Source organism: Oncorhynchus nerka, linkage group LG5, assembly GCF_034236695.1.
Source record: "Oncorhynchus nerka isolate Pitt River linkage group LG5, Oner_Uvic_2.0, whole genome shotgun sequence".
NCBI classification, from domain to species: Eukaryota; Metazoa; Chordata; class Actinopteri; order Salmoniformes; family Salmonidae; genus Oncorhynchus; species Oncorhynchus nerka.
Window position 1 is genome coordinate 45,436,193 of NC_088400.1, and position 13,641 is coordinate 45,449,833.

Below are 13,641 nucleotides of genomic sequence, written 5' to 3' on the forward strand. Positions count from 1 at the left end.
ATTCACCCAACTTATTGTGGGAAGCGTGTGGAAGGCTACCCAAATGTTTGACCCAGTCAAACAATTTTAAGGCAATGCTACCAAATACTAATTGAGTGAATGTAAACTTCATACCCACTGGGAATGTGATGAAAGAAATAAAAGCTGAAATGAATCATTCTCTCTACTATTATTCTGACATTTCACATTCTTAAAATAAATTGGTGATCCTAACTGACCTAAAACAGGGATTTTTTTACTAGAATTAAATGTCAGGAATTGTGAAAAACTGTTTTTAAATGTATTTGGCTAAGGTGTATGTAAACTTCCGACTTCAACTGTAGTACTCACTTGTAGGGGTCTCTAATGTGTGTCCTTGAAGAAGTGAAACAACGTTAAAAGGGGATAATTATTATTCTTTAGTTTGAACTCCTGACTGTTAAATAGGGAACATTTGTTTTACTTATGGTTGAATATAGTTGTATTTCCACAGTCTTTGGGGGTCTTGCCTGTTTTTATTTAGTTTAGACTTCCCCAATGGAAGTCAAACACTGTATGGTATACATTTTTCTCTCCTTGTGCTCTCTCCTTCACATACCGTATTAAATCATTTGGAACCAACATGTACTCTGCACTGAATTGGATATATTGTGAATGAGTTTACACAATAGTATCTATAACTGATGGCCCATCAGCTCTAACATGGCTGCTTGTTGTGTTTCTGTCGTGGTTTGTAGAGCTATGGTCCATCTGGTTTAACATGGCTGCTTGTTGTGTTTCTGTGTGTTTCAGGACTGAATCCGCTATCCTTTGACCCGTCCTCCAACAACGAGCCACTGCAGTTCAGCACCTCCAACGGGCCACTGGTGTCAGACTGTCCTCTGGAAAACGGAGCTGAGAACCGCAATAAGAGGAAGAGACCCAGCCTACCTCCAGGTACAATAAACTATGATAATTAACAAGGTGTACATCAGTCGTACCAATACATTTTATACTGTGAGCCTGTGATTGGGGGAGTAATTTAAAGTGAGGTAGAGACTTGGTAGAGGCGCTTTCATGTTTTCCATCCTGAGGGGCTTATTGCCAGCTAGTCCTGTGGAGGTCAGGGCCATCTGTCTAAAGCCACAGGATTCTGCGTTGCTATGATTGCCGCTCTCACACCTTAGGCTGGCTGCTACCATGCCACAGCACCTGCCAATCAAAGCACAGAAGTGCCTTCAGCTTTCTCTCACAGAGTGAGTGACCTGTCGCACGGAAAACAATGTTCTGTGTGTGTGTGTGTGTGTGTGTGTGTGCGCGCGTGCCCTCATTCGCTTGTTGACTTCTCATTACTAAATTACACTTCATTTTAAATCTGTGACTGTGTGCATTCTAATTAAGGAACGCATCTCTAATTAATGGCATTATGACAAGTAGAATGAAGAGGGCCTTAAGACAGAGGTGTTGCTGTATGTGCTCTGCTGTCTTGAATGACCTTAATTAGTCGGGATTAATTGTCAGTGTTATGAACCACTCTTTTTACCATTCGTCTTTGTGCACAATTTTAAACAAATGACCTTAGTGAGTTTGAGTTCTCACTCATTCATGTCTGTTCATTTCATCTCATTTATTATGTCATTACCAACTCAGAACTAGACCTGAAGACCTTGAGGAGGTTTAGATTGCAGGTACAACGGACATGTTAGATGTGTACATAATAGACATTGAGTGTTAATGCAGAACAATGTTACAATGTCGATTAACAGATGCACTTAAATTGAGTAGAGCCACAGAGCAAATACCCTGAGTAGAATGAATACACTTCAATGATTTTTTATTTTATTTTACCTTTATTTTACCAGGTTAGTCTCATTGAGATTAACACTCTCTTTTATGAGAGCTGGCCAAAATAGCAGCACACAAAGTTGCAGACATTTGCAATTTTTAAAATCAAAGCAAAAAAGTTTAAAAACATTTTCACTCTTGCCTCAGTATGTGCTCTTTAGTGTGCTGCATGTCAATGGATGTTTAGGTCTTAATTGTGTAATTCATAGACCGGTTGACCCGACCATAGAAATATAATTTATTTCTATGGACTGGACATTGTGTGAGTCCCCATAAATTGGTAATTTTGAGATTTTGAAGCGGTGAGTTTATCCGAAGTTCACTTACAAAGAATCAGATGTTATGGTTATGTATCTAAGGTCTAACAGACCTTGAAGACCTCCGTTGGATTTCAGTGGGTGTACTGTATAGGCTATAGGCCTATTGAGTGAGTGAATAACAGAGAGTGTTAGTATTGTCCTGTATATATACCCAAACCACAGAGAGAGACACAATACAATATCAGCTCACATTAAGTACTGGTCATAGTGAAAACCTGTGTGAATGGCCGTTTCCGAATACCGGTAATTGCGTTCTAAATAGTAGGCTGATTGGCTATGCTAAAAATAGAATGTTAAACCTGTCTGACTGTTTGAGTACAGCCAGTCAGAGATTTAGATCAAAGACTCTGCACACAAATCTAATATGACCACTCATTATTTTACAGAATCTTAGCAGTAGAGAGAGTCATAGACGGAGAGTGACTAATCAGAGTATGGTGTTTTTAAGAACAGACTTTTCACACTAAAACCTTGCGCTGTGTGCTGGTTTAGACAGCAGTCACACCTCACTAAACCTCAGAAGTGGCTCTATGTGCCCCTGCTTAGCAACAGAACATTAAATAATGATGACATACAATTAACGACAGCTCTAGTCTTCAACAGCCTTTCATAACATTGGCCTTATGTATATTATTGCGGTGTGACAATCTGCAGCATCTGGAGCTGGGTATATTTAGTGGCGTTAATGTTCACTAGCATCACGAGACACAGTCAAGTCTTCCAGCTCTCTGAGGAGAGAAGATGCAGCTCGGAAAAGTTACCAGCCATGTGGGTTTACAGTCGTTAATGGCAATTCATTAGACCTTGAAACACATACATACAGGAACACTGTTCCTCTGGTGATGGGGGGAAGGGAGGGGGTGATTATTTAGGGAGCAAGACGTTCCCAACACTCAAACAGTGTTGATAAGAGAATGTTTACTCCATGTGTTGGTTTAAACCACAAAACTTCTAAATGGCTCAAACAGGCAGCAGAATGGCTCAAACAGGCAGCAGAATGGCTCAAACAGGCAACAGAATGGCTCAAACAGGCAGCAGAATGGCTCAAACAGGCAGCAGAATGGCTCAAACAGGCAACAGAATGGCTCAAACAGGCAGCAGAATGGCTCAAACAGGCAACAGAATGGCTCAAACAGGCAGCAGAATGGCTTAAACAGGCAACAGAATGGCTCAAAGAAGGCAGCAGAATGGCTCAAACAGGCAGCAGAATGGCTCAAACAGGCAGCAGAATGGCTCAAACAGGCAGCAGAATGGCTCAAACAGGCAACAGAATGGCTCAAACAGGCAACAGAATGGCTCAAACAGGCAGCAGAATGGCTCAAACAGGCAGCAGAATGGCTCAAACAGGCAGCAGAATGGTTCAAACAGGCAGCAGAATGGCTCAAACAGGCAACAGAATGGCTCAAACAGGCAGCAGAATGGCTCAAACAGGCAGCAGAATGGCTCAAACAGGCAGCAGAATGGCTCAAACAGGCAGCAGAATGGCTATCTCAGAGCGCTAATGGGGGTCCATTTGACTTAACAGATACTGCAACTGTTTAGCAAAGTAAATGAATAATGAAGTCTTTAGTTTGAATGGCTTTGCCACTGTATTAGTAGCCACAGCTAGAAAGAAATCTGAATTCATGTCCATTCAACACCTTGTAATGAATGTAATTTAACCAAATACTTTTAGTTGTTATGATGACGATATTAATAAGTCAGCCCTCGAAACGTCTGGAAAGTTCAAGTGCAAAGGGGAGTCTGCCCACTCAGCACTTTGTTAGAGAATACCCAGCACAGCGTTGGCTTATTGTGACCTATTTAGGAAGGTATAAAAGGAAATGCAGTGAATTCAGTATTATGTCTTTGCCTTGGGCCAGGTAGAATGGAGTCACTGAATATTTCAGCACATTAGCTTGCTTTCATTAGCAAACACGCTAAGATTAGTTTTACAGTCCTCCATACACGCACCATGACTATTCTTCATGCTGTCTTTTATATAACCAACCAGCCCACAAAAGACCAAAATAACATACTTATATTGTATAGCTGTTGGGGATGCAGAGGATAAGCTAGAATGGTGTTGGTTAATTGTGAAGCATTCTTTTCATACAATCAAAATGAACAGTAGTTCACTGCATTTATTGTAGCTGGGGATTTTAACAAAGAAAATTTGAGAACAAGGCTACCTAAATTCTATCAGCATATTGATTGCACTACGCACATGGGCAATACCCTCGACCACTACTACTCTAACTTCCGCGATGCATGCAAAGCCCTCCAGACCCTTCCTTCGGCAAGTCCTACCACAACGCCATCTTGCTCCTACCGTCTTATAGGCAGAAACTCAAACAGGATGTACAAGTGACGAGAACCATTCAATGCTGGTCTAACCAATCGGAATCCACGCATCACGCGTCATGTGCTGAATAACATTGACCCATACGCTGACTCGGTAAGTGAATTTTTTTAAAGTGCATTGAAGATGTTGTACCCGCTGTGACTATTAAAACCTACCCTAACCAGAAACCGCAGATGGATGGCGGCATTCGCGCAAAACTGAATGCGCGAACCACCGCATATAACCAAGGAAAGAGATCTGGGAATATGGATCAATATGAACAATGTAGTTATTCCCTCCGCAAGGCAATCAAACAAGCAAAAATGCCGCTATAGGGACAAAGTGGAGTTGCAATTCAACGGCTCAGACATGAGACATATGTGGCAGGGTCTACAGGGAATCACAGACTACAAAAAGAAAATCAGCCACGTCACAGACACCGACTTTACGCTTCCAGACAAACTAAACACCTTCTTTGCCCGCTTTGATAACAATACAGTGCCACCGTCGCGGCCCGCTAACAAGACCTACTCCCCCCCCACCTCCTTCTCCGTGGCCGATGTGAGTAAAACATTTTAACATTTCTAACCCTCGCAAGGCTACTGGCCCAGACAGCATCCCTAGCCACATCCTCAGAGCATGCGCAAATCAGCTGGCTGGTATGTTTATGGACAAATTCAATCACTCCCTATGCCAGTCTGCTGTCCCCACATGCTTCAAGATGGCCACCATTGTTCCTGTACCCAAGAAGGCAAATATAACTGAACTAAATGACTACCGCCCCGTAGCACTCAATTCTGTCATCATGAAGTGCTTTGAGAGGCTAGTCAAGGATCATATCACCTCTACCTTACCTGACACCCTAGGCCCACTTCAGTTTGCATACCGCCCTAACAGGTCCACAGAGATGCAATCGCCATCACACTACACACTGCCCTATCCCATCTGGACAAGAGACAAGAGAATGCTGTTCATTGACTACACCTCAGCATTCAACACCATAGTACCCTCCAAGCTCGTCATCAAGCTGTAGGCCCTGGGCCTCAACCCCGCCCTATGCAATTGGGTCCTGGACTTTCTGATGGGTCAACACCTCCACCTCGATGACCCGCAACACTGGGGCCCCACAACCCCCTCTTGTACTCCCTGTTCACCCACGACTGCGTGGCCATGCACGCCTCCCAACTCAATCATCAAGTTTGCAGGCGACACAACAGTAGTGGGCTTGATTACCAACAACAAGACAAGAGGTGAGGGCACTGGGTGTGTTATGTCAGTAAAATAACCTCACTCAACGTCAACAAAACAAAGGAGATGATCGTGGACTTCAGGAAACAGCAGAGGGAGCATCCCCCTATCCACATCGAAGAGACAGCAGTGGAGAAAGTGGAAAGAGTTAAGTTCCTCGGCGTACACATCAACGACCAACTGAAATGGTCCACCCACACAGACAGCATGGTGAAGAAGGTGCAACAGTGCCTCTTCAACCTCAGGAGGCTAAAGAAATTGGCTTGTCACCCAAAACCCTGACTAACAACCACCTGAGCCACAGCCTGTTAACCCCGCTATCATCCAGAAGGCGTAGTCAGCACAGGTGCATCACTCACGCCGCCAAGCTTACCCTAGTAAAACTGACTATCCTACCGATCCTCGACTTCGGCGATGTCATCTACAAAATGGCTTCCAACACTCTACTCAACAAACTGGATGCAGTCTATCACAGTGCCATCCGCTTTGTCACTAAAGCACCTTATACCACCCACCACTGCGACTTGTATGCTCTAGTCGGCTGGCCCTCGCTACATATTCGTCGCCAGACCCACTGGATCCAGGTCATCTACAAGTCCATGCTAGGTAAAGCTCCGCCTTATCTCAGTTCACTGGTCACGATGGCAACACCCATCCGTAGCACACGCTCCAGCAGGTGTATCTCATTGATCATCCCTAAAGCCAACACCTCATTCGGCCGCCTTTCGTTCCAGTACTCTGCTGCCTGTGACTGGAACGAATTGCAAAAATCGCTGAAGTTGGAGACTTTTATCTCCCTCCCCAACTTCAAACATCAGCTATCTGAGCAGCTAACCGATCGCTGCAGCTGTACATAGTCTATTGGTAAATAGCCCACCCATTTTCACCTACCTCATCCCCATACTGTTTTTATTTATTTACTTTTCTGCTCTTTTGCACACCAATATCTCTACCTGTACATGACCATCTGATCATTTATCACTCCAGTGTTAATCTGCAAAATTTTAATTATTCGCCTACCTCATGCCTTTTGCACACATTGTATGTAGACTCCCCCCCTTTTTTTTCTTTTTTTTTCCTACTGTGTTATTGACTTGTTAATTGTTTACTCCATGTGTAACTCTGTGTTGTCTGTTCACACTGCTATGCTTTATCTTGGCCAGGTCGCAGTTGCAAATGAGAACTTGTTCTCAACTAGCCTACCTGGTTAAATAAAGGTGAAATAAAAAAATAAATAAAAAAAGCTTGGACCGAGAGACTGAAAAACAGCTTCTATCTCAAGGCCATCAGACTGCTAAACAGCAATCACTAACTCAGAGAGCCTGCTGCCTACATTGAGACCCAATCACTGGCTACTTTAACAAAGGGATCACTAGTCACTTTATACAATGCCACTAAATAATGTTTACATATCTTACATTACTCATTATTTGTATTTGTTTTTATTAAGGGTCCCCATGCTGCCAACGCAGCAGCTACTCTGCCTGGCGTCCAACAAAATTAAGGCACTTTATACAATTCTAAAAACATTACAATACATTCACAGATTACACAACACACTGTGTGCCTTCAGGCCCCTACTCCACCATTACCACATATCTACAATTGTGTGTGTGTGTGTGTGTGTGTGTGTGTGTGTGTGTGTGTGTGTGTGTGTGTGTGTGTGTGTGTGTGTGTGTGTGTGTGTGTGTGTGTGCCAATATTTGTGTTGCTTCACATTCCCCGCTGTTCCATAAGGTGTTTTTTAAAATCAAAAATCTAATTTTACTGCAGTTACTTGATGTGGAATAAAGTTCCATGTAGTCATGGCTCTATGTAGTACTGTGTGCCTCCCATAGTCTGTTCTGGACGTGGGGACTGTGAAGAGACCTCTTGTGGCATGTCTTGTGGGGTATGCATGGGTGTCCGAGCTGTGTGCCTGTAGTTTATACAGACAGCTCGGTGTATTCAACATGCATTCAACCTCTCATAAATTAAAGTAGTGATGAAGTTAATCTCTCCTCCACTTTCTGCCAGGAGAGATTGACATGCATATTATTAATTTTAGCTCTCTGTGTACATCCATGGGTCAGCCGTGCTGCCCTGTTCTAAGCCAATTGCAATTTTCCTAAGTCCTTTTTTGTGGCACCTGACCACACGACTGAACAGTAGTCAAGGTGCAACAAAACTAGGGCCTGTAGGACCTGCCTTGTTGATAGTGCTGTTAAGAAGGCAGAGCATCCCATTATTATAGACAGACCTCTCCCAATCTTAGCTAGTACGGCATCAATGTTTTGACCAGTTTACAATCTAGGGTTACTCCAAGAAGTAGTCATCTCAACTTGCTCGATTTCCACATTATTTATTACAAGATTTAGTTGAGGTTAGGGTTTAGTGAGTGTTTTGTTCCAAATACTATGCTTTTAGTTTTAGAAATATTTAGGACTATCTTATTCTTTGCCACCCACTCTGAAACTAACTGCAGCTCTTTGTTGAGTGTTGCAGTCATTTCAGTCGCTGTAGTAGCTGATGTGTAAAGTGATGAGTCATCCGCATACATAGACACTGTGGCTTTACTCAAAGTCAGTGTCATGTTGTTCGTAAAAAAATTAAAAACCAAGGGGCCTAGGGAATTCCTGATTGTAACTGGATTACATTTGAGGCTTCCATTAAAGAACACCCTCTGTGTTCTGTTAGACAAGTAACTCTTTATTCACATTATAGCAGGGGGTGTAAAGCCATGAAACATAATTTTTTCCAGCAGACTATGATCAATAATGTCAAAAGCTGCACTGTAGTCTAACAAGACAGCCCCCACAATCAATTTCTCTCAACCAATCATCAGTCATTTGTGTAAGTGCTGTGCTAGTTGAGTGTCCTTCCCTATAAGCATGCTGAAATTCTGTTGTCAATTTGTTTACTGTGAAACAGCATTGTATCTGGTCGAACACCATTTTTTCCAGAAGTTTCCTAAGGGTTGGTAACAGGCTGATTGGTCGGCTATTTGTGCCAGTAAAGGGGGCTTTACTATTCTTGGGTAGTGCAATGACTTTAGCTTCCCTCCAGGCCTGAGGGAACACTTTCTCTTGTAGGCTTAAATTGAAAATGTGGCAAATAGGAGTGGCAATATCTTCTGCTATTATCCTCAGTAATTTTCCAACCAGATTGTCAGACCCCTGTGGCTTGTCATTGTTGATGGACAACAATATTTTTTTCCCCTCTTCCACACTGACTTTACAGAATTCAAAGTACAATTAATGTCTTTCATAATTTTGTCCGATACACAGTACTTGGATGTGTAGAGTAGTGTAAGCGTTTGTTGCGTTTGTTATCTTGCCAATGAAAAAGTAATTGAAGTAGTTTGCAATATCAGTGAGCCATCTGATTCTATGAATGAAGGAGCCATGTTGGCTTTTTTTTCCTCAAATTTTATTTATGGTGCCCCAGAGCTTTTGACTATTTTATCTTTATTTTACGAGGCAAGTCAGTTAAGAACAAATTCCTATTTTCAATGACAGCTGAGGAACAGTGGGTTAACTTCCTTGTTCAGGGGCAGAACAACATATTTGTATCTTGTCAGCTCAGTGATGAGCTCAGGGATGGACTAGTAATCTTCCGGTTACTAGTCCAATGCTCTAACCACTAGGCTACGCTGCCGCCCCTGTCATTCTTAATATCATTCATCTTTGTTTCTTTTTTTTCGGTCATTTTTTGTTTAGTCACTTTGATTTCTTAATTTGCAGTGCATTTGCCAATCGGTTGTGCAGCCAGACTTATTTGCCATACCTTTTGCCTCATCCCTCTCAACCATACCATTTTTCAATTCCTCATCAATCCGAGGGGATTTCATGAATCGATCAAGTGCAGCTTCTGGTAGCTCCTCATTACACACCACAGACCAGCAAATATTCTTTACATCATCAACATATGAATCACTTCAAAACTTCTTGTATGACCTCTTATACACTATTAGGCCCAGCCTTTGGAACTTTGGTTTTCCTAGATATGGCTATTATATTGTGATCACTACATCCTATGGATTTGGATACTATTTTAAAGCAAATATCTGCAGCGTTAGTAAAGATGTGATCAATACATGTTGATGATTTAAATTGTGTGCTGTTTGTAACTACCCTGGTAGGTTGACTGACAACCTGATCCAGATTGCAGGCACTGGTTACAGTTTGACGTTTATTCCTGAGTGGGCAGCTTGATGATAGCCAGTCAATATTTAAATCACCCAGTAAATATACTTCTCTGTTGATATCGCATACATTATCAAGCATTTCACACATACAGTATTATCCAGATACTGACTGTTAGCACATGGTCTATAGCAGCTTCCCCAAAAAATGGGCTTTAGGTGAGGCAGATGAACCTGTAGCTATATTACTTCGACAGTATTTAACATTAGATCGTCTCTAAGCTTCACAGGAATGTGGTTCTGAATATAGACATTAACACCGCCTCCGTTGGCATTTCTGTCTTTTCGGTAGATGTTATAACCATGTATTGCTACCACTATACCATCGAAGGTATTATCTAGGTGAGTTTCAGAGAATATGCATGTCATCTCTTACATGCAAGTTACTGACTTCATGAACCTTGTTTATTAGGCTACATATGTTAATATGGGCTATTTTTAGAACTTTTCTGGGTTGCTTGATTGTTTTTAACGCTTTACTGGGAAGCTTATCAGGGGTAGACTTACTCATGTTATTTACATTGGAGCTGATAGTGCAGGGTGAGCTGCATAAAGTGGTCTTGCTACTATTGCACACCGCCTCAGTGCTAAGAGTGTAACTCTGGTTTATTGGCTCATGATTACTGCTTACAATAGCTGTAGGATAAACAGATGTATTCGGTGCAATTAGGGGTACATAAATTAAATGACATACATTGTGTTTGCCAATGCCCCTAAGATCATGTACATTTGATGCAGCATTATGACGACTCATTGTAACAATGGTAGGGATTAACTGAGCTGGTCTTGGATCATTTACCAGTCATTGTTTCAACGCAGCCTTGAAATGCGTGGACAGAGTCCAGGAGCCAAGATGATTTGGATGGACTCCATCAGTATCTTCTGTTTCAGAAGGTGTCAAAGTTATCCATAAAAAAAAAACTCCAGCAGAGCTGCAGTAGTCTTTTAGCCAGATGTGTAATGCCAGCAGTCTGCTGAATCTTTTACACCCGCAGCCCAACGATGGTACTGGACCTGAAATTATTGGCTGTTTTTTGGAGTCTTTTAATGCTAATATCCTTTTCATAGACTACGGCAGTGTCAGCTCCTGGCATCTGTGGTAGAACAGTTGGAAGCAGCCTTGTTATGTCCTGTACTCGTGTTCCTGGGTAGCACAGGGTTTTTGACTTGGGGACCGAGATGTTTCTTACCATAGAGCTGCCTATGATGACAGCTGGTGATGTTGAATGGGCCGGTCTCTCAGGCAGCCTTACGGTCTGGTGAGGCTGGGAGCTCCGAGGAGCTGAACCCGAGGTAGAAGCCACCGGAGAGGGAGACCGAACCGAGGACGAAGACGCAGGTACCTCCGGATCCGATCTTGATTGGGAAGCCACCAAGGACAAAGGCGCCAAAACCTCTGGATCCAGGGCGGCAAAGCTGTTTCTGGTCTGTCAGTTCCAGGCTCAACATCTCTATGGATGTTGCCAGGTCGCAATTGTAAATGAGAACTTTTTCTCAACTTGCCTACCTGGTTAAATAAAGGTGAAATAAATAAAATGAAATAAATGGAGACCCCCGCTGCCAGAGGACGCCTTCTTCGACTTCCACAGCGAGTGACGTACCTCCATTCATAATAAAAAAAAAGCCTGAATACAGTATATACTGTATTTTGTACCATCTATTGCACCTTGCCTAGACCTCTCGGCCATCGCTCATCCATATATTTATATGTACATATTCTCATTCAACCCTTTTAGAATTGTGTGTATTAGGTAGTTGTTAGGGAATTGTTAGATCACTTGTTAGATATTACTGCACTGTCGGAACCAGAAGCACAAGCATTTCGCTACACTCGCATTAACATCTGCTAGCCATGTGTATGTGACCAATAAAATTTGATTTGACACCTACTGTATTTTCAGGGAAGTGACATCATCAATGAGCTTCGCTCCTTCACAGGTACACTCAGGCTTCCTGTTATTGGGAGTATCTTTTGACATGGGATAAATCAAACTGTTGTTGACTTTTGTTGAATGTGTTTCAACCACCTTCTATATCAAGGCTTTTGCCCTGACAACAGTATTGAATTGAATCAAAAAACATCTGCTCCTCAAAAGCCATGTCTCTGTCAGGCCTTTTACAACAGCAATAAATCACATTACTATCATATTTGTGGAATGAATTGAATCCATAAAATGTTAATGTGTGAAAAAAGGCACTGATACTGCAAATAGCAGATGTGAATTTAGCCTTCTCCAATCCCGTGTGCATTAACCTTTAGCGAGTATTAGCAGAGCAGTGCTGAATACATTTTGATTCCCAGGGTGTGGAAGGTACGTGCAGAGGAGCTGAGCAGTAGAATGATACAGCAGCAGGGTGGTCCTCTCCTCCTGGTATTGAGGCAGCTCACAACAGACTGGTGTTGGTGTGAAGGGTAGCAAAGAGCAAAGGATCACAGCGGTGTCTGCATGGATGACAATAGTGTGTTTGGGAGATAACAGAAAAAAGTTGTTTGGCACTGGGTGGTCTATTTTATGTACACAATATTGCATGTGTGTGGCTATGAATTTGTGTTTGAATGAGTGCATCCATCCTTGTTGTCTGTGGAAACATTGTTGCCTGAATACATTAGTGTTTGTCAGTGCTGCAAACACATGTTCCGTGTGTCTCCCTGTCTCCTGTGCTCTAATGTGAGCTACTTATGTGAGACCTCGAGTGGCTGAGCTGCTGTGTAAAGCTGCTATTTTCTTTGAAAGATCACCTGTTTTCGCTTAAATGGCCACTGCAGATGTTTTTATATCAATCTCAAATCATTTCTGGGCTTACAATTAAGGTAGCTTTTTAGAAAAAACTATTTATTAAACGTGAATTTTGATAGGACTGTCTGGGAGTGAGTGGTCTGAGTGGGGGGGGGGGAGAACTAGATGTTCTTAGAAGAGAGGTTTGGAACTCTCTTTGTTATTGATCTATTAAGCAATTCACTTCATAGTGATTGATGTCTGTCGATATGATGTCTGTCCTGCGTAGATAGTTTCTGATTGAAAATCAGCATCATGCATTTTGACTGCGCTGGGCCTTTATGTACATTCTCTAAAGATCAGTAGCCTTCTCCATACAATCTTCACACAGTGTAATGGATCTGCTGAGGGCTGTCTGCCATTGTCCGTTGGGGTGTGTGAGACCCAGGTCCCGTTCTCTCCGCTTGCCTCCCTGTGACGGATCTCCTCTGCTCCAGTTCTGCTGACACACTGGTCACTGTGCCATAGAGCCTTAAGAAACTTAAGATCCTCTGTGTTACTCAGACCTCCACGCACTCATGTTCGAGGCATTTGCATGAACTTTCGAGTTACGGCTCTGGGTTCACTTGGGTCACTCTCTTTATACGAATGTTGGCAGGGGATGTGCTGTTTTTAAAAGGAGATACATAAGGTGTGGCTACCTTCCCTGTCAGAGCTGATCTGTGTTTAAAGTAGGCCTACATGAAGATACACTGCTATGTAGAGATAATAGAGAATGATATGGCTGGCTTACCTAAAGCCAGGCCCTAAGCACTTCTCTCAGATCTACAGCAGGATACTGTATCATGGTCTCTGTGACAGTGAGGGCATCGAGTCACATTCAGGATTATAGGACTAACACTGGCTGATGGCTGGAGATAAGACATGGTTGTGTTTAGCCTACATGGTATATACTCAGACACACACCAGGTTACTGCTTTATGGTCTGCCACAGTCTCTTTATTGAAATAACCTACCCAGCCACAGTGGGCACCATTGTATGTGACA

General features: G+C 42.6%; 1 protein-coding gene across 4 annotated transcripts in view; it reads left to right on the forward strand.

Annotated features, from left to right (window-relative positions):
* Nucleotides 1–770: 770 nt before the first annotated feature.
* Nucleotides 771–13,641, forward strand: part of LOC115129601 (ecto-NOX disulfide-thiol exchanger 2-like) — a 164,989-nt gene continuing 152,118 nt past the window's right edge. For 3 of the 4 annotated variants that reach the window (XM_065018689.1, XM_065018690.1, XM_065018691.1), the window contains exon 1: nucleotides 832–915. The gene's annotated coding sequence lies outside the window, so the exon portion shown is untranslated. Of the gene's footprint in view, nucleotides 916–13,641 lie in introns of all 4 variants that reach the window. The other variant, XM_065018692.1, reaches the window with a different exon arrangement.